We start from the raw sequence: 27,924 nt of genomic DNA, 5'->3' as shown, positions 1-27,924 counted from the left end.
AGACAGCACGCGGCAGGCATGGTGAAATAATATAGCATTGCAAACCAAGTGCTGAGAGGACATGGGGAGGGGGGACATGGGAGTGAGGGGGAGAAGGGAGAGGACGGGCACTAATTAAAGAGACAGAAGGGACAATGAGATGCAGGATGTTTGACCCTCTGCAGAGCAAGAGGACAAGAACAAGAATCACAGCAATTGTGGAGGGACTAGGGGAAAATTAGGGTCACTCACAGAGAGACATGACATGGGTTTGTGTTTATCCAGATAGCTCTCGCTAATGTATGTGTGTGCGTGGGGGTACATTTAGATAAGAGTATATAAATACACTTGTGTTCTCGTATCCCTCTTGCAAAACAAAGAGGTTGAATCCTTGTATCAGGAAAGTGTAAGCCAGCTTTACTATCTAGAACATCACATCCAAGGCCTTGGAAATAAAGAGGGACAGATCTACCACCTTTGTGCCCCAGGCTAATCGGAAAGGTGAACCAGAAGATCACTACGGCCCCTTCTAGCCATGACACCCCTTATTCTAAAACCTATGATCCTCCCTATTTCATTCCAAATTCATTGCCAGGGCATCATACACGGATACTGTGTGCGCTTCTTTGTGCAAGAACAAAACTGGTGTTTGTGTATTTCTATATGGGAACAAGCATCTTCTGCCTGCACATGGTATTCACCAGAGCAGCTCTCTGATGTTACTTGATGTCTTTGGCTTTCTAAGCACCAGGACCAGGTTGCTGTATGGCTTCATTTCAGAAACCAGATGCTAATTAATTCCATTATTTATATAGCTAATAATTATTTGTCCCTGCTGCTGTTCCACTCCTCCCTGTACATTGCTTGCACACACAGTGAGGGACCAGCTGCAGTGCCTTGGTCCAGGCACTGGGAAGGCCTTTAAGCTTATCTCCTTGGCACCATGACAGAACAAATGAGCAGCCAAGAGAAGTTTTCTGTGCCAGTGTGCGTGATAAGAAAATGTCAGTACATAGGACCAAGCGGCACATCTGCCAGAGAGGAGGCAAGAGGCAGAGTGGATATTCCTTGCCCACTCTCCTGACTGGTCCTCAGCAGAGAGGGGAAAGGAGGAGGCACTGAGGGTTGCCATCATAGAACCATACAGAATCATAAAATGGTTTGAGTTGGAAGGTTAAAGGTCATCCAGTTCAGCCCACCTGCAATGACCAGGGACATCTTCAACTAGATCAGGTTGCTCAGAGCTCCATCCAACTAGACCTTGAATGTTTCCAGGGATGAGGCATCTACAGTCTCTCTGGGCAACCTGTTCCAGTGTTTCACCACCCTCCTGGTAAAAAATGTCTTCCTTATCTCTAGTCTGAATCTACCCTCCTTTAGTTTAAAACCATTACCCCTTGTCCTAAGGCCACAGGACCTATTAAAATGTCTGTCTCCATCTTTCTTCCAAGCCCCATTCAAGTACTGAAAGGCCGCAATAAGATATCCCTGGAGCCTTCTCTTCTCCAGGCTGAACAACCCCAGCTGTCTCAGCCTTTCCTTAGAGGAGGGCTGTTTCAACCCTCTGATTGTGTCTGTGGCCCTCCTCTGGACCTGCTCCACCAGGTCCATATGTTTCCTGTGCCAAGGACTCCAGAGCTGGACACAACACTGCAGGTGGGATTCTCACAAGAGCAGAGTAGAGGAGGAGAATCCCCTCCCTCAACCTGCTGCTCACGCTGCTTTTGATGCAGCCCAGGGTACAGTTGGCTTTCTGGGCTGCGAGTGCACATTGTTGTGTCATGTCCAGATTTCACCCCAAGTCCATGCAGTAGAATCAGGAATGTGCCTGATTCACAGTGGTGAAAAGAGCTATAAATCTGTTTTTTTTTTTTCAGATGATCATGGACGTGGTATCCTCCTCAGGACAAAGAAGAAAGGAGGAGCTGTAGAGCAGAGGGGTGAGCCGCAGGTGCCTTGAACTTTATGAAAGTTTGGGCTGAGCTCTGAACTCAAATTTGCAAGCTCAAACCCGCTCCCCTCTTGAGCCAGAGTGCCCCACCGCTGCCCTCAAACTGTGCTAATCAGGCAGATCAATAGGCTAAAAGCAGGGCATTTCCTAGGGCCTGGGCTGCACACCCCTATTGCCACTTTCACAGCAGTCCTACAGTTCCGTGATGATGATTACGGCCCTTTCCACAGCGGAAGCGATTACGAATTCTGTTGTAGCTAATTGTAAATTAGCTAATTATCTTCTCCGTGGTACCTTGCTGGAAAATACATGAACCTTGTAAAATGGAGGTGTTTCAAAAATTAGGACGGGGGAAAAAACAACAACAACCAAAAGCCCAACGCACTCTGGAAACAAAGGAAACCTAACTCCGAACAATAGCAACCGAACCCTCCTTCCACCTGCATGGGCTCCTATTTCCCCCCTTTTCATTCCTCCTCCCCATATCAAACAACACCCACAAGGGGCTAATTCTGCTGCAGGCTTTAAAATGTTTGCTGTGTTCACCTGTTCCTTGCAGCTGGGTGTTGTGGGGCATCCATAATCACATCTTAGCAGGATTGATTTCTTTTTGCCGATCTCTTCCCCACTCTTCCCTCCCTGGTTTGGTTTTACTTAACTGTTTCTTTATATCCCATACGTTAGCAGATATGATTGCACAGCTGCTGGTCTCCGACTGCTGGAGACAGAGGCTTTGAGACACCCGGGCTAGAGAGAATAACAGCTAATCTGAACAGCTGTGTGATGGGGACAAGCGCAAATGAATATAAGCCCAGGTGTGGGAGCATAATTCTCCTGCACAAAGAAGGAAGCTCCATCCCACAGGTGCATTATTCTCCACTGTTGCATCTGAAAAACTTAGTTTGAAGGATTTCTCTTATTTAATTGCTTGACTGCACTCTGAGCCTTGACTTGGACATGGATCCTGTACATAGAGTGAAAGAACAGCAGTACGAGAGACAGTGTGTCTGTCTGACTCGATGTGATGCCTTCCGCAATAGCCAGTTGTCGATGTCTAGGAAAAAGTACAAGAACAAGGGAATCAATTTTGTTAATCCCCCCAAATATTCTCCTAGAGTGCAGTGCTCTACAGTTTAGGGACTTCTGGAGTCTGCAGTGGTTTTTTTTCATATGTAATAGTTTTTGAAGTGTCTTTCTCTGATGTAATTGTTCAATGGGCTTATGAATCCATGTGAACTGAGAGCATCCACCACATCCTGGAGCAAGACGTTCTGCAGCTTAATCATGCTTTGTGTTAGGAAGCTCTTCCTTTTGTTTATTTTGACACAAAGTATTTTCAATAGACAGGCCCTAGATCTTGTTTTCAAAGAGAGTGGAAATCACTCCTGGTCCGGTTATGGAAGAGTGGACACATAAGGATATGTAAGAGCTTGGCCAAAGCTCCTGTCTCTACATTTCCGACTGGTATTTGGGACTCCTGGGTCCCATCTCAAGCTGTGGTCTGAATATTGTGGAAGGCAAAATCACTTTTCCCTTAGAGTGATTTGTTATTCCTGATACCAGAGAGAGGGATGACCATGTAGTTACTGTAACTAAACATTTACAATAGATCTCTGCCAAGGACAGAGGCCTCAGTGTAAATTCGGGCTACATAAATTACTCCGTGCAAAAGGCAGCCTCAGTTTCCCCATCTACAAAAACAATAATTGGTGCTTGCACCAGCCAAAACTGGGCATTGCTGAGGTTCCTCGGTGTTTGCCGCAAGGCAGGAATACAGGGAGCTCTGGCACTAATAATGAAAGGCACGTGGCAGGCTAGTAGTCAGATCTATGCTTGAACCCTCTGATGGTTTCTAACAGATTTAAGTGGCTGGAGACTTCCCAGCTCCTTTATCATTCAAGAGGAGTCTGTGGTGGGGGTAAGTCAAGGCAGGATTTAGTTCTGAATGGAAAGCCCTGCTTTTGCAAATGACAAAGACTGTGGATCTTGGAGTCATCTTCCAGGGAGAGATTTTAAAGTCCTGCAGTGGTGTGATCCCTAAAGACAGTGCCACAGTGATCTAGGTGTATGTGTCCAAGAGTACACACATGTTGCCTGCTGTTGACCCTATGAGCAACTGGAAAGAAATTTAACACGTTACCAACTGGTGAACCCAAAGTCTAAGATTATGTTTTTCAATTAAATATGTCTGGGCCTATACTCTGCTTTTGGGGTCCTCATCCATATTACCGTCCTATCCTCCTGAGCAGAGAGACCTCCTTGGCAGGGAACTGGAACAGGTCCTCGGTCTGTATCAGCTGCTAAACAATGTCCAGAAATTGTTTGGGAAAGCAAGCATATGAGCAGGATGGATAAAATGCAGAGTTAGGACAAAAAAGAGAAGGAGATGGAGAAGACAGTTCAGACCAGGAGGAGGAATACTGTTTGGGCTTGGCTGGTCTGTGGTCCTGTGGCAAGACCTGCCATCTACCTACACTGAAGTGAAATCCAACCTTAAACCTACAGCCTCATCTGGACAGTTCAGATGAAAGGACACTCGGGCTTCCTGTGTGAAGATAGGTTATGGACAAAACTTGGGCAACAGGCCAAGCAAGCCCTGCCATGAAGGCATAGCCTAAATGATTCTTTTAACAACAGACTCTTCTTGTACAGCTGAGAATATTACAACCACAGGACAGAGATCAGTGTTTCTGACTTGCTCAACAGCGCTGTCACAACTGTCCGTTGTCAAGAGATGCTATTCCCTGTGCAGACCTTAAATGACGGGTTTTATGGTGTTTGATATTGAGCTGGGAAAACAACTCACAACGACCCGCTTTATTAGTAGCCCTTGGTTAGGAAAGCTGGTGGTGAGAACAGTCTAAAACTTGGTTTCATGCAAAGCACAAAGACTCTGCCTGATTTGTGTCTGGCAGATCATTATCTGAAACACTCAACTGGAATATTTCTGAGAACCATTCATGAGACGATGTTTTTTAGGTAAAGACTCAGGAGTCAAAACCTGATCTAAGTTCAATGTATAGCCCAAACACCCACTTTCTCTTCACCATCCCTCAACAACAGGAAGAATATCTGAGTTCAAATCAGCCTTCTGACCATGAAAAAAATAAAATCATATCTCCTTCCCTATATATTAGCTATCTGTGCTTGCAGTTCCCATTTCCCAGGAACACACCTGGAAATGTTCATGGGAGAAGAGCACGTAAGGAGACCCAACATCGAAGTGTGGAGAAGTGCAGCTGTGCTGTAACTAAACTCTGCAGAATTTTCCATGACTGTTTGGGCTTCTTCCTCCTGCAAATGTATGGATGTTTCCCTGGCCCGTCTTGATGGTTTTCCCGAAGAAGAAGGAGGTGAAGGAGAAGACTGTCTTTTACTATCAAATGACAACTCAAACAAACACTGAATCACACTTTTACACACATCTTTCAGAGGCAGTTCAGATTTTAATACAGCTCCTACAGCCTTTGGTTCTGGGGAATTTAACACATCTTAATTCCTATGTGTAACACCCCCTTTTCACTCTGTAGCCACACAAGGCTGAGGCTGAGCCTGAAGGGCCGTTTGGTTTTCACGCTTGTTCAGAGCAAATCTTAGAAGCTTCTTGACAAACTCCACAGGGTCAGTGGTGTCAAGGCTAGTATGTCAGGAAAATAGGTTTCAGTTCCTAAACTCATCTCACTGGTGACCTGTCGGGGCTTTGAAACTCTTTCCAGAAGCCTAGAAGGCCAGAACGTTAATCCATGGTAGCACTCCAGCCTTGAGCACCGAGGACTGTTGGAACAGCAAAGACATGGACAGGAAGGGGGGGTGGGAAGGACATATTTTCTCTTGCAGGAGCTGTGACGACATTTCAGATCAAATTAAACTTCAGTATTTAAAGACTTCAGTGGAGGTAATTGAAACACTTCCTCACAATTGCCTGAACCTAAGTGTTATCTCTCTTTTCCTCTGTATATCATCCCTTTTCCCCCAAGCCTGAGACAGCCCTGCACGGCCACAGCCTCCTTAATATTAAAGACGGTGATTAAATGGGATTCGCCAAAAGACAAAGGGCTGAAAACCTGCCAATTGTTAATCCCTCGTTCACTGTGCTTAAAAATTCCATTTCCTTCATTTGAAGAAAGGGGGGGGAAGAAAAGAGCATTATACGCCTATGTCTAATTTAAATTCTGGCATCGCGGGTCCTGTTCCCTTCTCCCTCTCTTGACGTCTGAATATATTCCTTTATTACCATTATTACAGCTTTCTGATTGCATTAAAATTCATCCACACGCTTCTCTCCACATTCCACTTTCTTTTGCCAGTTTTTTTGCTAATTCCCTTTTTCTGTCCCCCCTTCCCTCCCCACTTTCAAATTATACAGAATGTCATTAAAGATCTCCACAAAATGCTTCAACTCCTTTCTCTCTTGCTTTTATAAACTTGCTGGCTTTCTTCCTCTCCATCCCCTCGTCTACAAACAAAGAAAATGAAGGAGAGGCAAAAGAATACAATAGTAACAAAGGAATTCGAGGAGCATGTCTCATAGGTCTCAATAACACCTTTCCTATATCATACAGCTCCGGGCCTAATGCTCACTTCAGTTATGAAGCTGTATTTCACACAGAAGTTTTGTGTATTATTTGTTTGACGCTTGTATCTGGAATCCTCAGCTAAAATCAAAAGTGGTGTGTGGCAGGCTGTGTATGCAAGCGTGGAAAGAGACAGTCCTGCCTGTAACTGTAAGCAGAAAAATAAGGAGGTTGGAAATAGAAATATAATTTTGCCCTGCTTTATAGAGCAAGAGCTGAAATCCTGTAAGGATTTGCCTATGGATGTGAGCAGCAGAACTGGGCATGCAGTGCATATGCCCAGTTGCAGGTGATTAGTTCAAGATCTGAACTTAAAAGGCATCCACCCATTTAATCTTTCAGACATCCTACTGACTGCAAGTAGACCTTAAAAGTGACATGTTTTCCCCACAAGACAGATCACCTAACAGTAAGGTGTATCTTTGCTAAGCCAGTCCTACTTTATCTAGGTGGAAATCCCAGTCTGGGGATTTTATAGATAAAAATGAAGATGAGAACTGGACTCCTTTCCTATATGGAATACCACCTGCCTTATAGGCATTTGATCTATAGCGTAAGGACATGACATAGTGCCAGTGTGATCAGGTTGGGGTGACCAATCCCCATAACCTGTCCTTGTGACCCTCCTAGCCCAGCTGGGAGGAAGAAGCTGCTGTTATGAAACTTTCATTCATTCTCTCCAGTTCTTCCCAGGGTGCCTAAGTAGGTTTTTTGTTGTGTGGGAGTTTTTTTTTGTATTATTATTTTTGTTGCTGTTACCCTCAATTACACTGATATAATGAAATGACTGAAACTGGATGAAAAATGGAATTTTCTTTCTATGGGAAATACTGATGTCTCAAAAAATGTTCTTCCGCTTTGAATTGGAGAGGCCAAAGTTCTTGTGAAAGGGAAATTCTTCAGTTGTGAAATGTTACAGGGTATTGTCCCAGAGGAATAAAAAGACTTTGTCTTAATAACCTCAAAACATAAAATATATAAAGCAGAGTGACTGTGGTTTTCAGCCAGACAAAAGAGAGTACATTTTCACACACTATGTGAATAAATGAAAGCTGTTTCTGCCATAGGATGTTGCTGAATGGAAAAGTCATAAATTAGCTCCAAGGAGAATGAGACAGGTTAGTGGTAGTTGGGTCCACTCACTGCTATTAAACATGAATATCCAGGTGCAAAATCTGTCTTAGTCACTAAACCTCTGTCTACTGGAAGCCAGGGGATATTAAGGGAAGGGTCATTCTTTATAAAAGCCCCGTTCTTACTCTTTCTAATGGGCACCGCTGGAGCAGAGGATGCTGGACTAGGCAAACCTTCGGTTTAACCCAAAATGAAAGCTCTTATGTTCTTAGTGGTTTAATACAATACAGATTTGAAACAAAAATGATCAAAAAGTTCCTGTTAAAATGAGAGGTTTGTACCTCCTGAAATGAGAACTTGATGCATTAATTTAAAAAAAAAAGTCCCCTGGCAAAAATCTCATTGAAATGGACCTGTTTCAGGGGAACGCTTTGCCTTTTACAAAACTACACGTTCGGCTAGATAAACGTTCCTTTGAAATGCTTTGGCTAGCTCAACAAATGACCCAGGAAATTAATGGATCTGCCTCAGGATGCTGCCTGGCAGGATCTGGCTTTACTTATCCACATACTCATTTAGACCATTACCCCAAGGTGTGTATAGGAAGGAACATTGTATTCCAGTGATGCTACACCAGTGCTTGAAATAAACTTCTGGGATTCAGGATTAGAGCTGAAGCTTATTGAAGTTAATGAAAAAGAGTGCCACAAAGCCTTGCAGGCTTTGGATCAGACCCTCGATTTGCTGAACTGCTGCTCAGTATGTCCCTACTGCTGCTGGGTGTTGCAGACTCTCCCTGATGCAGAACGACGTGTTACACCCATGCTAGGGGAGGTCTGGTGAGGATGGAGTAGCCCAACCTGGAGTACTGCGTCCAGCTCTGGGGCCCCCAACATAAGAAGGACATGGAGCTGTTGGAGCGAGTCCAGAGGAGGGCCATGAAGATGATCAGAGGGCTGGAGCACCTCTCCTATGGAGACAGGCTGAGAGAGTTGGGGTTGTTCAGCCTGGAGAAGAGAAGGCTCCAGGGAGACCTTCTAGCAGCCTTCCAGTACCTGAAGGGGCTACAGAAAAGCTGGAGAGGGGCTTTTTACAAGGGCATGGAGTGACAGGATGAGGAGGAATGGCTTTAAACTGAAAGAGGGTAGTTTTAGATTAAATATTAGGAAGAAAGGTTTTACTGTGAGGGTGGTGAGACACAGGAACAGGTTGCCCAGAGAAGCTGTGGATGCCCCCTCCCTGGCAGTGTTCAAGGCCAGGATGGATGGGGCTTTGAGTAAACTGGTCTATCAGAAGGTGTCCCTGCCCATGGAAGGGGGGTTGTAACTAGATGATCTTTAAGGTACCTTCTAACCCAAACCATTCTGTGATTCTATGATTCTATGGAGCAGAAAGACAGCAGAGCCTGAACAATGTCGATAACACCTTTCGTGTGCTAGGGTTTGGGGGTCCGTATGTATTTCCCTGATTTAACCTCTTCTCTTAGCCTTCTTTCACCACCCTGTTACAACAGGGAAAAGAAAAACAAAACTCTGTGAGATCTCCAGCACAGGCAAAACTCATCCCTCTTCTGAGTGGAAGACTTTCCTGCAAGCCTGACACCAGATTTTAAAACAGAAGTGAAGGACAGAGAGGGAACATAGGAAAACTGCAACCAGATGGTGTGGCCTGAAATGCCAGGCAGCAATGGCAGCATGTGACGCAGGGGTTGCAATAAAATTTACAAGCAACACACTCACAAAGGAACGTTCCTCTAGTGAAAGCAACATTCAGCACACACTTGGCTGGAAGCAAGGCCTGCTATACCCGGCAAGAAGTTACCTATAGATGTGGGATGCCCCATGTCCTGGTCTAGTGCCCCACAGGCACTTCATCTCTACTGGATTTGGGCTGGTTTCAAACTCAGGGGAGACCCATCCCACTCAGCGCATTGAGTGAAGTTCTCTCCTCTCACTGGGGAAAGTGAGACTCCTTTGATGTCACTTAGTATCCCTCTGCATATGTTTTATTGAAGATTATTTCTTCCACCCACCCTCCCACCCCCCCCAACTCTCAACTCCAACTGGCTTTAAATGCCACTGTCATTTCCATCTGCTGACAGAGCTCTTTAACTGCCGTGCCGAATGGCATTCGCTAAAACCAACTAATAGAGGGAAATGAGGTTAACCTTTAAGAAAGGTGAAAATGAGCCGGGTGCTATGCCAGCAGTAAAGAATAGTTCATAAACAGCCTTGTGCTGCAGAGGCAGTTTACTCCAGGTGCTGGCATTGCTGGTAGCTCTGTTTGCAGGTGGGTTTCAGGGGTGAGCTTGGCCAAGGGAAGGCACAGGACCTCTCTGCTCACACGGTTAAGTCAGCCCTTGTCTGGCAGGCCTGTGGGGACAGTCCCGCGACTCTGATCTTGGCTGCTGTTGTTGGAACTCACAGCAAACATGCTTTGGCTGTAGTGGACGTGTATGACATATCGATGTCTTACTCCAGCAGAGCTTTCTCCACCATTTTCTTTCCTAGCATGCAGGGAGATGGGAGTGCTCAGGGTCAAATCCTGCCTTGTCTGTCTCCTTGCTGAGTTCCTTCTTTCCACTGGTCTTTGTAAATCCTTCACAGCTGAGCCCAGCACTAATTTTTAACTGTTACTGACTGACTGAGGGCTCTGCTTCTGTAAAAGTGGTATTGCTGGGTGGTCCTGCACTCTCTGAACGACCATTATTGTCCTTTTGTTTTTCTTCAGGCTTAATGAACTTGTCTCCTTGCTCATCCAAGTGTTAGATAAAATCTTGGCTTTAAACCACAACTTGATCCTATGTGTGCCACTCCCAAGCTCATACCTGAGGCCCTGTGGTATGCAACTCATGAAGGGAAGCAAATAGGAAGAAGTGGGGACTGGGGACCATGCACTTCCATACAACAACTGCAAGAGGAGGGACATCTCTTAATCTACACAGAAGATTAACAGGAGGTGAGTCTTACAGGACGGAACTCAATACCATGCCACTTTGGCTGCCAGAAGAAGGAGAGGCAGCACAATGCCATGATGGGAACAAGACAAATATTTGTTAAGTCATCTGTTGTCAGCGCTCTGCTTTATCTAATTTTAATTAGACCGGAAAGCATGGAGGATGCATATACTACCAACTATATTAACAACAACTGGCAGTATAGGACTGAGTCTGCATGAAGTGGGGATGTCGGTCTCCTGTTTTCAGTCAATTTTCTCCACTCACTCTATGTAGATGTATCTCTGATTTTTACAGAAGTGGGCTGAGACTGGTCCTTTGTCTTACCCCTGCACAGTGCTGACCATACTATTGTCTTTCTTTTGCCATGGTATATTATCAATGCCAAAAGTACTTGAAACTGAAAATTATACACCTTGATCAAATGAACAGTAAGCATAAATCTATGAAGCTTCCTGAAACAAGGTCTTTAGTGGGTGTAAATCAACAATACAGACATACACCATGCAATGACAGAATTATTTCTCCCACCAAAACAGCTATGGCCAGACCAGCAAATATGAAAAACAGTTACCCTAGTCCTACCTGAGGTTGGGACCTGGAGAAATTCTTTCCCTCATCCAGGGTAAAATCTGAGTCTCAGAAAGGTGAATTTCCAGCTACTGGAACCTCACTGTCCACATGGGAAAACATAACTCTCAGCAGGCTCTTTCCACCTCAGATTTCATCACCACTAATAATGCTTTTTGGCTAACAATGCTTTTTGGGTTGTGTGGCGAAAGCAGGGCTGTACAAGACAGATCTGAACCTGGCTCCGGTCCCTATTACTGCAACAGAACTGTAACTGTGCTAAGGGGAGTCATCTCTTCCCTTCATCAGTAGCAAGGACTCAGAGACACAGAGAGAGACAGAGAGCGAAGGTGCTGTTTTATAACAAGCCTTTTCTGAGCTTGAGAGCTCACTGTGCTATTATTTCCCCCTTTTCCCCTCATTTCAGGCCTTTTTTGTGTTTCATGTTTGGCCCTCAGCAGGCTGAGAGACGTGCTGACAAGTTGTAACTCTCACTCGGCTCCGCGAGTGCTTTGTTCTCTGCATGCGTGACACAGACTCGCTTCCTCTTTCGAAATGTGACAGCGAGTGATAACATTGACACAGAGAGCCAGTGCGTGGTCTCAGCACGCACCCTATGCTAAAGACCCTCTCCAGTGATCTGCAGCATCAGTCAGGAAGCAAAGATGGGCATCGTGCAGGAAAAAAGACTAGTAGCGACGACCCTTTCTTCCTCCCAAAGCCCCTTTAACCCCAGGCTAGTCAGAGACTCACAGGGCTTATCGTCAAGAAGGGGTTTTCAGTCCTCTGGTCTCTGCCCCTGGAGGTGCTCACAGAGCTGCTCCCAGAAGCCTCCCATCCAATGGCCAAACCGCCATGCCTAAGCCATTCTGCTGCTGCCCCACATCCATCCCTGTAAGCTGTGTCCTGGCTAAAATGTGTGTCCTGGAGAAAGGTCAAGTCTTACTACAAGGACACCAGTCAGAGCAACTGTCAGCATCATAGTCTGCTTTGATGTGTATCCTCTTGTGACAAGAGCCCATCTTTGACTTCTCACTTTAATGTGTTTGGCATCGTGTTCAAATTAGAAAAGTTTCAGAGAAAAGTTCAACCTCTCTCCAGCTGATTAAAGCACTCTTTAGTGTATAGGCTTTTTTTTCCCAGAAAAGGTACTGCCATAAAGACCCAAGTCTCTTGGAGCTCTCTCAGGCAAGGATGAGCACAACTCTTTAAGCCACAAACTTTGAGGCATCTGTTTCCTTTACACAGGTCTTTTCAAAATCTTTTAGGGTTTGTAAAAGGTGAACACCAGGCTGGGATCAGTTTACCAGAGCACTCCCCCACTAATGCTACCTACTAAAAAATCATCTTTGTCCTCCGATTTCCTTCTTTATACAGCAAAGGGTCCCATTAGACGGTTTTGCCCACCACCACGCTGGGAGCTAATGTTGACTTCCTCAGCCGTGCTAACCACTTTTCTAGGTCATTGCCTAGGTACTTTTCTAGGTCGCTGTCTTATGAAATATAACCCCTCATTCTTTAGGCCTGATTTTTAGCCTTATTCATCTATGAGTCAGCCTAGATTTGCTTCTGCAGAAACACGCATGTAATGCCTCAGCCAGCTAAAGCTCGTTCAGTGACCTATGTGACTCAGATGACTCTGTATCAGAGTCCTGTCCTTACAATTTTCCATTTTGTGTTATCCACAGATTTTATCAGCTGAGATATTTAATTCCACATCATTCATGACAATGCTGACTAGCATCAGAGCTGGCACTGATCTGTGCAGAACCTCACTACAAATACCCTCACTCTATCATGCCTTCTCTTTGACAACTGCATTTTGAGATTTGTCCATTACCCACTTCTTAATCCATTTAATGTCTGCCCTCTTGAACGCTGTACTCAGCAGGAACTACAAGGAAGTTCCAATTCTAGAGATCCAACCTTTGCAGCTCACAATAGCTTCTACTGATAAGAAAAACTCAATCAGTTAGTTTTGCCAAGGGGAAGATAGGATCTCAAAGCACATAGCCCCTCTCCTCCCTTCCCTTGCCTCTCATATTGTTCCTTCTCCCTGGCTTGAACAGCAGGCCTTCACCTCTGTTGCAGCACAGTTGTCTAACACTGGCATTTAAGTAATATTGTATTTTCCTAAGTACGGGCCACATTCGCATATTGTCACAAAAGCTGGGCATGGTCCTCAGTTACATCTGTTCTTTGCTCTCAGCTATTACAGCTTATTGCTAATGGTCACTTCATTCACAAGTCGTGTTTGCTATGCAGGTGTAGACATTACCTCTGCAAATACAGTGACTCAGCTACCACAGGAAGGACCCTGTTCTTCTTCATCATGTCCTTACCATTACTACGTCTGCAGGACCCTGGGATGAAATAGCTTCCACAAGCTAGTCCCACAGAGAGAGTGAAAGCTGGGGAGACCAACAACTAAAGGAAAATAAAGTCACAATTCTGAAGAGTTTTTCGTGCAAGGAAAAACTCAGGACAGTTTTTTCCTTTCCCCACCTCAATATATTCTTCCTGGGAGCAGAAGTAATTGTATTGAATGCACTCAGATATTTCCCTGCAATGTAAGGCAATAAGATTCTTATAATTCAGCTCCCCTGAACATTTCTCTGAGCTAGAAACAAAGCTCAGGTCCCAGGTGGGATGACATTTATTTAGCATATGTAATGTTAACCAAAAGAAAGTCAGGGAACATGTGCTGAACCCTTCTTTGACTCTTCCACTGTTTAACTGTTGGTTTGCCCTGACTCATTTTTGGCCTGTTCCAGCTACTCTGTCCCATACTGACGAAGCTCTAGCCTTGGGTGATGTTGTGGTCCTTGGTCTTACAGGCAGCTACTGGCCCTGTCTTTCTTTCAGGTAGATGCATGCACCTTGTCTGAGTGGAAACTAGGACCCAGAGGACAGGGGCTTGAAGGGTTTGGTGCAGGCTTTCCTGAATTTTAACAGAAACACTGAAAGTTGGCCCATCAATAATCCACTCATGAGTAAGATACAACAGCTTGTCCCCAGCTCCCTAGGTAGTGGTCTTACACTCAAGAGAAGGCCTTTAGCTTCCTGTTTCTGCTATCAAATGTGAGAGTAGTTCTGGGCAAACCTCTTCATTTTCATTTTTTCGTCTGTCTGCAATCCAGGGGAATTTTGGCCTTAATTGTTTTGATATCCAATTGTGAAAGAACACGCTATCACAGTAATAACAGCATAGCCATAATGCTGCTCTAACATATTCTTTCAAACATTGCCCAGGTAATAGCAGGAGGTGGTGGTGGCCCCAGTTCAGGTTTGGGGAAACTGAGGCATGGTGAAGTTAAAGAGGAACATAGCCTGGAATAGACTCTGGGAGTCGTGACTGCCTTGCAGCACAACCCAGCAGAAAGCATGGTCCTTTCCTCTGGGTCTGGACTTCTCTATGTTGCTTTCAGAGCCCTAGTCTATAATCCTGACTCCAGAGAGCTCTGCACAGGCTGCTTAAATTATATTAAAGCACAAGATTTGGAGTTTAGTTCACTCAGAAAATGCATGTGTGTGTCTGTGTGTTTGCATATGGATGCGTGCAGCACGTGGGTGTGATTCCCTAAATACAAGGCAAAGTGCCTATCACAGAGAATAGACCTTAAAAGGGGTTTCTGAGCTGTAAGTGAGAAACCAAAGCTGAGAATTAAAAAATAAAGCAAAAATGCAACCTTCCCACCACCACCTCAAATTAAAAAGCAATTATGTGTATAAGAAAAAGAAAGCTTTGGAAATACAGCGATAAATGACTTTTGTTGTGAAATGCCTCCCCCACTCCTGTCCCCAAGTGATAAGGAAGTGAGCTGGATGCCAAGGGAACTTCAGGTTGGATTCACGCAATAGAAACATTTTCAGGTCAAGCTTCATTTGGTGTTAGCTTGAGTTCCCCCATTAACTGGCACTAGAAAATGGTGCCACTGCCATCACTCTCCAAATGCTTGTGTTCCCATAAGAGCTTGAGGGAGATGTGGGCAGGCACCCATGGGCAGGCAGCTCCTTCATGGTTTCCCCTCCAGCAAACGCTACCACTGAAACGCCACCCTACCCTCTGCTTTTTGTGAGGTCCAGGTGTGTGATGGAACCTCCATCCCTAGAGCCTGCCACTGCTTTCCAGGGTGCAAACTTGCAAGAGGTCTTGGGAAAGAGGACAAACTGTTCACTCCCCGAGGAGACCACCTGCAACCCAGGACCCTGCCAGGACACTCCACTGCACTGGTTCACTTTATGGAGGAGCAGGAAGCCAGGCAGGCAGTGCTGCCAACATCTGGGGATCTGAGGTGGCTGACAGCTGTCAATCAATGTTAATACAAGTGAGAGAGATCCAACCAAACAGTTCACCAGCAAGAGCGGTGGGTGCCTAGCATGGGCAGAGGGAAACTAACGGAGGTATTTAAAATGCCAGAGAGAGTGAGAGAGAGGATTTTTTCTTTGTCTTTGGTGGAGTTGAGGTCACTGCCTCATCTCCATTCCCATCACCCAGTGAGTCGTTGGAAATCTCTGCACAGTGCCAGATCCAGCCCAGCACTGAGCACTGCCTTGGAGGTGCTGAAGGGCTGGCAGGATGGGGACTGCTGCTGATTTACTTCCTCACTACTGTTTGGGCGAGTGGCAAGGTAGGAAAGGGAGGATGATTGAAAGGAACGGGGAGAGAACAAGAAAGGGGAAGAAAAGATAATAAGAAAGCCCCCACTGCCCCCTGCCATTGTGCTGTTCACTAGAAGGCTCCCTACAGAATTACGCTGTCGTCTTGCAGGAAAGCATGTAATAACTGAAAATACAGTGTCAAAAGGAATTTTTCAGGCTTTGACAGCTCATAAATTACAGTTCGTTGACTTCTTCCTGGGTCTAGATTTAAATTAATAGGCAGGCAGATATATATTTCTTTTGCTCCTTTCTCCTGAGCACTAGCAGTTGTGGAAGTGACGCAGTTTCTCATGTCTCCATCTCCCCCTTCCCTCCCTCCCTCCCTCCCTTACAAGCAGTCTCCCCACTGATGCAGATCAGCTCAACAAGCTCTCAAACCTCAGGGTGCAGCAGAGCAGTCCTCCTGCCACTGCCTGTCCCCAGCACAGGAGCGGGGAAAGCAAAGGCAAAGAAATTTACCGTTCCATATAGCAAATGGTGTCTTTACAAAATCAAGCCCTTTCAGAGGAAATATATGGCAGAAAATGGTCATAGGCAAGTAAAGGTCAGAGATGCTCAGGTAAGTCAGTGATGGCTGTGACATCCGAAGTGAAAGCAAGCAAAAAGAATAGGCCTGCCTTCTAGGTAAATCAAAACGAGATGAGACAGCCATTGATGAACAAATGTGCATTGCCCTTTCCATGGAACTGTAGGTGCTCACCTGTAGTGAGAACAAAGGGGACTACGTGAATGGATGGATGGACAGAAGGACAGACAGAGAGTTGCATATAATGACAAACAGACTAGACAGGAGATCACAGCTCCAGAAGGTAGTCATGTTCTTAAAGGGATTACAGTCTGCCTGCCTGAAATCTCTTGCAGATATTTCCATTCGGATGCAGTGTTAGCTGCATGGTAAGTCTGCCAGTCTCAGCTGAACAGCTACCAGCATTTTGCTGCTAGGAGAAAAGATTCAGGAAGATGGAAATTTGCACACCACTTGCAATGCTCTGGTGAACAAGAATGCTGAGCACTGCCCTGCCTGCACAGATCTGGAGCTGTTTGATGGTGCATCAAAGCATGGTAGGTAGCTGGGGTGCCAGAGAATACCTGTCGTTCTTTTGTATGGTGATGCATTTATGAGTTTGGGGCAGGACAACCTGAGGTTTGTTTGTGCTGTTGCTCTACACTTACAAGGAACTCTACCTGCTTTAGTGACGGCTGCAGAATTCCTAGGAGGATGTGGATTTGCAACATGTAGGTAGTAAAATGCGTTAAGTGCTTTTGGGTCCTGCAGTTTGAAAAGGTCTCATGTAAAAAGAGGTTATTAATAGTACTAATGGTTCCTGCTACAAGCTGTAGTCTGTATCCACCTAAGAAGCTAGGGCAAATATTGGGCTGCGTGCTTGGCATCTCCTATGAAAGAGCAGCCCAGGACAAGTTTGTTTTTGGGAGAGCGGCAATGACTCAGAGCTGGGAGCTGAACATTTCCCTTGTTTGCCATAGTAACACAGCAGAAGGGAATGAAAAGCGCAGAGCCAGAAGGAACATGGGTCCTGGCTGCCCTTACGGAGGTGAAGGGACAAGTGCGATAATCACACATTTGAATCATCTGAAAGATCTTTGCGCTCTCACTACTGGCTGCGTTATCGCTGGTGATAAAGGGTGGTCATGTCCCTCTGAGAAAGCAGCTCCTTGTGAAGTGCCGCGGGCTGTGGATTTATTCACCTCTCGGCTCAGTGGTCCCTGTGAGATGCCCTTGGCTGAGGGGCTGGGTAAACACAGAAGATGGAATGGGGAGTGAGGGACTCCGGGGTCTTGCTCAAGTTGAGCAGGGGAACGGCAGGAGAGCCAGCAGTGCCCGGTGTTTGCCCTGCAGGGAGGGCTCGTGCAGTGACACAGCGATGTTTTTTGTCGACCAGCTCCGCTACAGAATGGCCAGACACTGTGGCATTCAACAAGATCTCCAGGTGTCCCTGTGTGGGGTACGGTGCAATGACTGCATTGATGCAAGAGGGTTGGAAAAGCAATCTCAGCTCATCCAGGAGGGAAATAACCTATTTAGTGCTTAAGGCTTCTCACTCTGCAATTACCTAAGCCCTGAATTTGACTGTTCAGAGGGAGGTGCAGTTTGGGTATGCTGGTGTCTTGAATGGGGAAATTATCGAGGGAATCGGGGCAATTTCATGGATCAGGGAGAATGATCAGAGTGTGGGTGAAGCTATGCCAGCTCTGGCAAAGGGTGAAACCCTCCTGACAGCTGCGCCAAGGGGTGCAGCACTCACACAGCTGCAGGTTCCACTGGTTTTATCCAGGGCTGTTAGAAACCTGCATCTCCCAAAACAGGACTCTTCTGGCTTGACATGTAGAGTTAGGGGCTCTAGGTGCTTAAATTTATTAGCTGTGACTCATTTCATGAAAACCTGTTCTGCGTAAGACACTTGTTTGCAATGCATCATTCAAAGGAGTCCTGAATACCCCAGCAATGGTGATCATATCTTGGGAGGTGTGAGGAGTTGTCATTTGCATTTTAGATGGCAATTTGTGCACCGATGGATAACTATCTGCCTCTCTCACAGCCTCACATCTACCTGTATCAGCACTCTTTCTATTGGAGTTACTATAAAAACAGTGTAAATGAGTTCCAAATAAGTAAACGAATTCTTCAGCAGAGTTTCACAAACCTGCTGAAGGCCTTTTTCCATGGCTTCCAGACCACCGCAGACCACAGCAGTGGAAAACTGCTTTCAGCTAATAGATACCACTGCCAAAAAGACTGCACTGATATCCAGCCTATGTCCTTTTGTCTTAATTTCTGCTCACAACTATTTCCCATCAGCTCTTGCTCCTGGCCCCTCACTAGAACTATCTAATCTGTTATGCCCCTACAGCCCTCTGTGCCTTACTCTGATGAATACTTACTGCAATCCCCAGCTTTATGATTTGCAAAACAGCATTTTGCAGAGGACGCAAAGGCAGAAGTGACAGAGAAATAAGGCAACCTTTCAATCCATTTATCAAAGTCCTTGAAGTTCCCATTTCAAGAAAACAATCAGAAACAGGGAGCATAAAAATTGAATATGAAATCCAGGGCATTTTAAATAAATGGAAAGGTTAACAACAAAGCTGACTACCCTTGATTATAATAAGAGAAAATCAGTTCTGAGACCTGTTGATCCTGAATAGATCTTGTTTATTAGGAAGAGCCAATTGAATTAAGTGATGGAAGAAAAACACAAAAATATAATGTTTATTCATTTCCTGTTTCTGTTTTCTTAATTGAATGTTTTGCTTTGCAAAGTGCAAAAAAATGGGTCTAATATTATGCTGTAGCCAAGCGAGACCCATTTAATCACACTCAATGGGTCAGAGTCTACATTAAGCCATGTGCTGTTGAGCTGCACCTGTATTCCCCTGGCAAAGGTATCATTAGGTGGCAAAGCTCATCCTGATGTTGCTGAAGACTGAACGGTGTGTATGAACGACCCCACCCTCGCTTGGAAACTGCAATAGTTGAAGTAACAACTAGGCAGGAACCTCATAACTAGACTTAGGAGCTAAGAAGTCATGGCCGCTAATTTACTGCTGCCCATTAGACTGCCTCCCAGCTAAGGAGAAGTTGTTTTCATGCTAGTTGTCTGGCATAATTATTTTCAGGCATAGAAACATTTAAATAATGAAGCTCAGAAGGCATGATTTTTGAGCTGAGATCTCATCTGTTTAGGTGTTTGCAGCACATGTGTCATGATGATGTCTCGGCTTCAGGCTCAATGAACCAATGAGACCTTTAAGAGGTCATATTCTCCCATGTCTGTGAAAACTGTGAGGTTTCCTGCATCTTCTTCTAGAAAGTTTGACGCAGTTTTTTCTAAGAAAAGTGGTGCTGGACAACAGGACCATAGGTCCCATCTTCTACTTATTAGATGTTACAGCTCTGTGCTAAAATGAGACATGAATGGAGCAAGCCCATAACTCTTCTGGAAAGGGAAGCGGTTAAATACAAAGCAAATGATTAATTTCCCCATAGGGGGTTTGCAAAGGAGCTTATAGGGAACATGGAATATTTCAGGAATAGTTGAGTACCAAACTCTCTCAGGCTGTGTGGAAAATCTCAGATGCTTTTTATTATTGTTCTTGTGTAATACCAATCACAGTTTCACAGCCAAATGCCACCACTTTTTCATCAGCTCCAACGATGATCTTCCAGAGAGCCACAGCCACTTAGAAGCATGTTTCTTTTTCTTTTTGTTTGGAAATCCTTCTCCTAATTTCCCTTCATAACCTGCATCGTTAGCGTATTTTCACCTCTTGTTGCCAACATTTGAGGTCATGATGACTGTGCTCAGTTCCTTGCACACGAGTGTGCACAACAACATCCGGAATGTCACAACTGACCATGTTTGCCTGTGACAGCCACAGCCAAGCAGCTGAAAAGTGAAAGAGTGAAGTAGGCCAAGCTCCTTTTTACCCTTTGGTTTCAGGTCCTCTGGGTCAGGCACACAGGAGACTGGGGGGTAGATTACACTGTCTGTCTTATGACTAAGCAGAGGACAGCTATGCCCAAAGCGCTCAGTCTGACATCTCTCACCATCATGAAATGTACTAATTGGTTTTTTGTGTATGTATTTTTTTATTTAATGGTCCTCTAGGACACTGAACCTGCATTATGATCAGAGGCTGATGAGTTAAGGATATGGGGAATTAGGCTCAGCTGGGCATCTCTGTCAAGGGCTACAATAGCTTATTATAGTCTGTACAGTATTTCCAGCAAAATGCTTTGAAATCATAGAGCACCTTCTGTGTGAGGGACAGGGAACTCTTTACCATCAAGGAGGAAATGTGGAAAAGAAAGCAGGAAGCTTTTAACCCCTGTCAGTCATCTGTCTGCTTCTCAAACCAAGGCCCAGAAAATCTCCCCCTCTAGCTGATGGGATGCCTTTGCCATGACATAGTCCTGACAGCTCCTCACTCCCCCAGCATTGAAGCACTCGATTGCGTGTGTTTGTGTGTGTGTATGCACCTGTGCGTTTAAACCCAAGCAGTTCAAGCAAAATCTGGCACCACCTACTCAGCATCCCTTTGATAACCAAATAAAAAACCCCAGCAAGCCCCCCCAACTTGTATTAAGGTCCTGCCAACCCCCTTTTTTTCCCACTCTGGGTTGCAGAACACGTTCTTTGCCTTGGCATGCAGTGCAAAGGAGTTTTCTCTGCTAGATTTTGTTCCACAAGGACTAGCTGTTTCGGAAACTTGGGAAGAGACAAGATATCTGTTGCACAGGATGAAAGCCAAAATCTAATTCAGGAAAACTGGCACGGAACTGGTTTGGTGTAAGGCTATCTTAAAACTGCCTTCTGCTCCTTCTAGAGCACCTGGTGCTTCTGAAAAGCTTGATTGAAAACAGGCTACCAGATTGAATACCTATCATCTTCTTTATCCAGTGTTGCTTTAACTATTTCACGCAATGTGCCCACCTTCATTTCTCCTGTGAGACGTTTCTGCAACCTAACTAAGCGTGCATGATCTGAAAAGGGGTCTGGTTCTGTTGGAGATGATGACTCCAGGGTTCTGGCCCAGCAAACGACAAGGCAGCAATATCTGCATGCGAGGGAAATCTGAAGCCACAAACCTGTGGACATCATCCTGCATCAGGTGCACACAAACATAGAGTTTAGTGAGGCGTGATTAAAGCAGGAAAAGGAGTACTGGAAATAAAGAAAGAGGGAGAGAGAGAAAAAGAAAATAATTAATGTGATGGGGGAAAGCTTGCAATGCTCAGTCCTGCATTTCTCTTTTCTTGTAGTACAGTGACAAGCGACGTGGAGGTGTCTGTGCCTGATAAAGTGGACATATACTGCCAGGTCAGAGAACAACTGGTTCTTTAAGCCCCTTGCTGGTCTGCTGGTCCACTGATTCAGGGTCAGGCTCTGCACAGGCTGAGAACAAGTCCTGGGCAAGAGCAGGGACGCCTGGGTCTCCCTACATTTAGTATTCTGTTGGCTGTGCAAAATAGGTGAAGGTGATACCTTCTGGCAAATGAGAAAACATCCCTCCTTTCAAGAAAGTAAAGAATAGGCAGGGTATTTTGAAACATACTGATTTTCTGTGTTTTTCCTCAATTTTATAGTCAGCCCCACTGACTCCTGGGGTTCTTGGGGAGTAAGAGTCTGCAGAGAAGCCAGGCCTTCTGAGGGGTTTGAAGAGCACAGGGTCCAAGCTATGCAGCGGGGTCCAAGCACATGTTTTTATAACCCCACAGCCAGGCTGAGAAAAGCTCCTGTGCTGTAAATGTACCCTCAGTAATTGGCAGATGACACCAGGTGGGGCGGGAGTATTGATTCACTTGAGGGTAGGAAGGGTCTGCAGAGGGATGTGGACAAGCTGGATGGATGGGCCGAGGCCAAGTGTATGAAGTTCAACAAGGCCAAGTGTTGAGTCCTTCACTTGGGTCACAACAACCTCATGCACCGCTACAGGCTTGGGGAAGAGTGGCTGGAAAGCTGCCCGTCGGAAAAGGACCTGGGGATGTTGGTCAATGGCTGCCTGAATATGAGCCAGCAGTGTGCCCAGGTGGCCAAGAAGGCCAACAGTATCCTGGCTTGTATCAGAAATAGTGTGGCCAGCAGGACTAGGGCAGGGATTGTCCCACTGTACTCAGTACTGGTGAGGCCGCAACTTGAATACTGTGTGCAGTTTTGGGCCCCTGACTACAAGAAAGACATTGAGGTGCTGGAGGGAGTCCAGAGAAGGGCAACGAAGTTGGGGAAGGGTCTGGAGGACAAGTCTTATGAGGAGCGGCTGAGGGAACTGGGGTTGTTTATTCTAGAGAAAAGGAGACTGAGGGGAGACCTTATCACTGTCTACAACTACTTGAAAGGAGGTTGTAGTGAGGTGGATGTTGGTCTCTTCTCCCAGGTAACAAGTGATAGGACGTGAGAAAATGGCCTCAAGTTGCAACAGGGGAGGTTTAGATGGGATATCAGGAAAAATTTGTTCACTGAAAGGGTTGTCAAGCAGTGGAACAGGCTGCCCAGGGAAGTGGTGGAGTCACCATCCCTGGAGGTTTTTAAAAGACGAGTAGATGTGGTGCTTGGGGATATGGTTTAGTGGTGGACTTGGTAGTGTCAGGTCAATGGTTGGACTTGATTTTAAAGTTCCTTTCCAACCAAAATGATTTATTGGGAATAAATTCAGGTGAGTTGCTCCTGTAACTCTTGTACAGTATCATCTCGCCACATGCACACAGACACAGGCTCCTGCCATCTTGTAAAGATGCTGGAAGGATTTATGTGCATTGCAGCACCCTAATTTCTATTGAACAGATCTGGTACATTGCACAGGATGAAGGCAATTTCCCCCCTCGATCTTGGAGGGTCAGAACCAATTAGCATAGTCCTGCCCACCTCCCCTGGGGGCAGGATAGGGTGTAATGTAGCCAAGGACTGATCTTGCCATGCAGTATCATTGGGGGTGACACAGCTGAGCCCCTGATGAGATGTTTGCTGACATGTGTCAGGAAGGATCATGGCATGCTTCCCTACATGCCCAGGTGGATTGTGGGTATGCTAAAGGAGGCGGGGGGCTTGTAACATTTTCTAATATGGCATTTAAGACAAAAAAGAGTGAGCTGAGGCAGAACAAGACAAATTAATGTAGGATGACAACTGCCTTAAGGAACATCAGATGTCCAGAGAAAATGAAAAGAATTCTCCCAAGGATTCTAATATAAATTTATATATTTCTATCTATATCTAAACATACATACATCCATCTGTGTGTGCATGTACATATAGAGGCAGATTGTCAGCTGATGCTCAATGATAAAGTACCACTGTAGTAGAGGAGGAATATGAAGATGCTTGAATACCCTTTACCTGTTGCTTCCTGTATGTATGAGTTGAACACATTGACTACAAGTTATTTGTGTATATTGGTGTGTGCATGTGTAAATATTCTTTTCACTTTCTCATCGATCTTGGACACAGATATTTTTCAAAGGCAACTAGAATGGGCAAAGTTTAGGAAGCAAACTTGTGCATATGGATGTGGCAGCTATCTAGAAACATATCTATAAGCATCAAGAGAGAGAAGAATTGAATGACAGGATTCATATGGCTTTGATTGCATGTAAGAGAGAGAAATTAAGGAAGAGAACTTCCACTGAATGGCTTCTTGGTATTGAATTCCTAAAACTGAAGAATTGTCTTAAAAGAAAGGAGGTGGAGCTATCAGTTTGAGAACTTTAGACACAATACAACTAAAACGCACAATTATGGAATAGCTGAAATAGGCAGAGATAAGAATTGGTAAATGCATATAGGTTTCATATCAACAAATCCCATTGTTCTTTGGAGTCAATTTACAAACACTGAGATGCTTACAGACTACTCGGTATTGCAGAAGCCATCATTGTTTATCTGTAAGAAGTGTGGCACCCTCAGCTTATCTGCCTGAATCAAATAACTGAGTATTCATCCTCTTAATGAAGCCATACTTCTGGAGTGAGATTTAAATTACAGGTTAAAATACCCACATTTTGTACCTACAGATAGACTGGCCATTTAGATTGCTATAGGCAGTGGAGACATGATTGTACAGTTAGGGAGCTCAGTACGCTATTCCACTTACCCTGTGGTAGACACCTATATTTGGTAAGATGCATTGATCTCTAGACCCCATGCTGCACTGTCAGGTTATCTATTGACTGCAATGGGAACGTGGGCTCCTCGTCCTCCTGTAGACACCCACATCTGCAAACCTGCAGGTAGGAGTCTCAAGCTGGAGCTGTGTTGTTGCTCAAACAAGCCATCCTATTTCAATGTAATGCTACTTCTTCTGCCAGGGGAAGGAGTGTCGCTAGGGTCTGCAGAACAGGATTCAGCCTTTTAATATCACATCAGACATCTAAATCTGAGTACATCACTCCTACGTCCCTTCACAGTCAACAGAGGTATTTGTGTCTCCAAAGGCTGATTCATCCTATCAACACTGTTATCTAAGAACGGTCGGGCAAACTGCTCTGGGCAAATGCCCATCTCTTTCAACTAAGTACGAAGTAAGTTCAAACTACTACTTTAGACTTAACAGTTAATATTCAGATGGCTAAATTTAGGTAAGATCAGTCCTGCCCATAGCACATGAATTAAACACACATAATCTTCAGTGTCTAACTGTGCCTCCAGGTATGTTATGGCTGGAAGTCGTACAGATATATAACATAGCTTATCTGACTGATCACAAATAACCAACACAGCTGGAATAGCCAAAGTCAAATAAACACAGGGATTTTTTTGGTGATAAAATCTACAGAGGTAAAAAAAATGCTCAAAATATGTGTCTTAATGACAATCTAAAAATACTGTTTGATGAATCCATAATCTGCTTGCACATAATACATGAGGAGAAAAACAAGTCAACAGGAATTGGGAAAAACTATTATTTGCAAAGTATTCCACCATTAACACAATATATAACCTCTACCTGTAAAACAACTTGCTTAAACAAAGAACAAAAGCATTCAAAAATGTGGCGCTAGCTGGTAAGACTCTGCAGCTCCTGAAGTTTCAAGATATTTTAGAGAAATAATATTTTGCACATATGCAGGAGGTTTCACCTGAAGATCTCAAAGCACTTTGTAAATATATATGCGTTAATTAATCTTCACAGCAGCTCTATGAGGTAAGCACTGTAAATATAATTATCTTGATTTTACAGATGGTGAACTTGAGACTCAGAGCACTGAAATAACTCCCTCAAGTTCACACCATGAATCAGCAGCACCATAGTGACTGGAATCCAGCGGTTCCACTGCCACTTCTCTTTGCTAACCCAGATGACAAAAGTCCCTTTGCTGACAGTAACAATAGGCTCCACAGGGAGAAAAGAGCTTCTGTGGGACTACACACTTTCTTGTTGGTAAAGCATTTTCCACCCTTTGAATAGGGGACATGATAAATGCACAGAGTGTTATTTAGTATTAATACACTCATTAGCATCTGCATCATTACCACTGGAGGAATGTTATCAATAGAAGGTGTTGGTTAGCAGGTCAGATCCTATTCCCAGTATTGAACATGGCCAATTGTGGTGGCTGTTTGTTGCTTACAAGGACGATTTCCTTAATAAGCAGTTCTTAAGAAGGCTCAGACAGCAATCACGCTTCCTGCACGTCTTTCGTCTTCATTTACGGTGACATTCTTATTGTATCTTGTAAATAATCTGTGGTTGTCCCCACTGGGGAGAAACACAGTTTGATATAATGTCAGCCTGAGCTGAAATTGAGAAAGCTGAACTTGCCGTGAAGGGGAGAGTCTCTCAAGTGCCCACATCTGAAGTCTTCAACCTACTCTTACCTCAATAAAAAGTCAACCTGCCAGCATGTAAATGGCAGCAAGCAAAAAGGGATGACATATGGCAAACACAGGCGGTAGTCATTGGTAACACTTGTGTATGGTGGAGGCACTTGGGCTGTCAGAGCTGAGTGGCTTCTGCAGGGGTGCCTGGTGGCCTCCTTTCTCGTTAAAGGAATAAAGGTACTTCATAGGGTGGGTGATGCATTTTGAAAGCATTTAAAGAGGAACTGCTTTGATGGTTTCATCTAAACTAAATTCCTTCAGATTACTCCATTTAATTCTGCTCTGTTTTTCTCTGTTCCTTGCATGCAGCCCATCTCCATGAGCTACCTTTGTTTATGGCAATCTGTGCTCCAACAGTGATTTTTATTTTTGGTGAAAATTATCTATATTTATATATTATGATACTATATTCTACTGCCCTGGAATTTGGAAAGGTATTTTCACACGGTAAGAACTCAGCTGTATCCCTGCATAGCTGTGCTGGATCTGGGTATCTGTTTAGGAATCCTGAAGGTTTATACTCTTTCAGACTGTTCCCAGTATATTCATGTCAAATGGTACTAGATTTCACCCACTTCCCTCAGTACAAGGTAGCTCAACCTCCATAAGAATGTTTTAATATTCTCCTTTCTGATGTGGCAAAGAATAAGAAAAAAAGCATCCCCCAAGCCACTGAGAAGGTAATTGGATCTTGTAAAGGTCATTACATAGGGGCAATTTGGGCTGACGTCAAAGGCCACAGCTAGTTCTCACTTCATTCCAGGAAGGCATCTCCCCTGCAGCTCAGAGAGGGCTGGATGCCAGAGGTTCCCCAAGGCCACTGGTGCAGGGGTCTGTAATGACGCCCTCGCCCTCGCCCCCATGCAGACACTTGGCCCTTATTGTGGAAGTCAGTGGGGCAGAACCTGTCTGCCTGCGTTTCCTCCTGGGCATCAAAGTCTAACTGAGGAGACACTCAGTTTTGCTGTGAAGGTTAGGGTATGTTCTCCTTCCCTGCAGGTTCTTGGTTGAGGAAATTGTGTGTGTGGCAAGCCCTGAGGACAGAAAGTTGTGAGAGCCATTCAAAGTCAAATCCTGCCTTGGGCTCTGCACCGTGCTGCCCCCTTGAACATGTGCAGTCCTCGTCTCTCTATTCTTCCAAAGATGCCATGCTTCCTTTTCTATTTTAATATAGACTTAGTTTCAAATCTACCTCTCAGCTGTGCCTGCAGGGAGTTCCCAGCTGAGGTCAGCAGCAGATGTGTGGGCACATCTGAAAGCAGGACATGTCCCTGAGCTCCCTCCTGTACACCATCCCTCTGGGGATGGTCCTCGACTGCTGAGCACCACACAGGCCCTCTGAAGACAGCACATGCCATTTTTACTCACTTATCTTTCAGGAAGTATATTTAGGGGAGAAGATAAGAGCGAAGAGGGAGAGAAAGAGCAAGAGAAGCCTCCAAAGTCAGGTGAGAGATGTCTGCAAGCTCTGTCTGAAACATCATGTGACTCCTTCCCTGCCATTTCTTCCCCAGGTCTGAAAGATGCCCTGAGGTAGGTTGCCATATTTGCATAGATTTGCTTGTAAAGGGAGAATTCTGCTACGGCACATATCCATGTTGATTGCCACATTGTTATGGGCACCTGGGGAGTCCCTAAAGAAAAGTAAAGAATAATAAAAAAAAAATGTAAAAAAATTTAAAACAACAAAAGCCATATTGCATTTCCCAGGAAGCCCTGAAATAAGTATGCCTCAGAGAGGAGACATAGGAGTAAAGCTGACACACAGACACAGCTCTTGACATAACAGACAACCCAAGACCTGCATCCTATTCTAATTACCAT

At 44.9% G+C, this 27,924-nt stretch overlaps 1 protein-coding gene across 18 annotated transcripts in view; it reads right to left on the bottom strand.

Annotated features, from left to right (window-relative positions):
• Positions 1-27,924, bottom strand: part of CELF4 (CUGBP Elav-like family member 4) — a 703,740-nt gene that overhangs the window by 86,511 nt on the left and 589,305 nt on the right. The gene's annotated exons all lie outside the window — the stretch shown is intronic.

The sequence above is a fragment of the Nyctibius grandis genome, chromosome Z (assembly GCF_013368605.1).
Source record: "Nyctibius grandis isolate bNycGra1 chromosome Z, bNycGra1.pri, whole genome shotgun sequence".
Lineage (NCBI taxonomy): Eukaryota > Metazoa > Chordata > Aves > Nyctibiiformes > Nyctibiidae > Nyctibius > Nyctibius grandis.
This window is presented reverse-complemented; position numbering and strand designations above follow the sequence as displayed.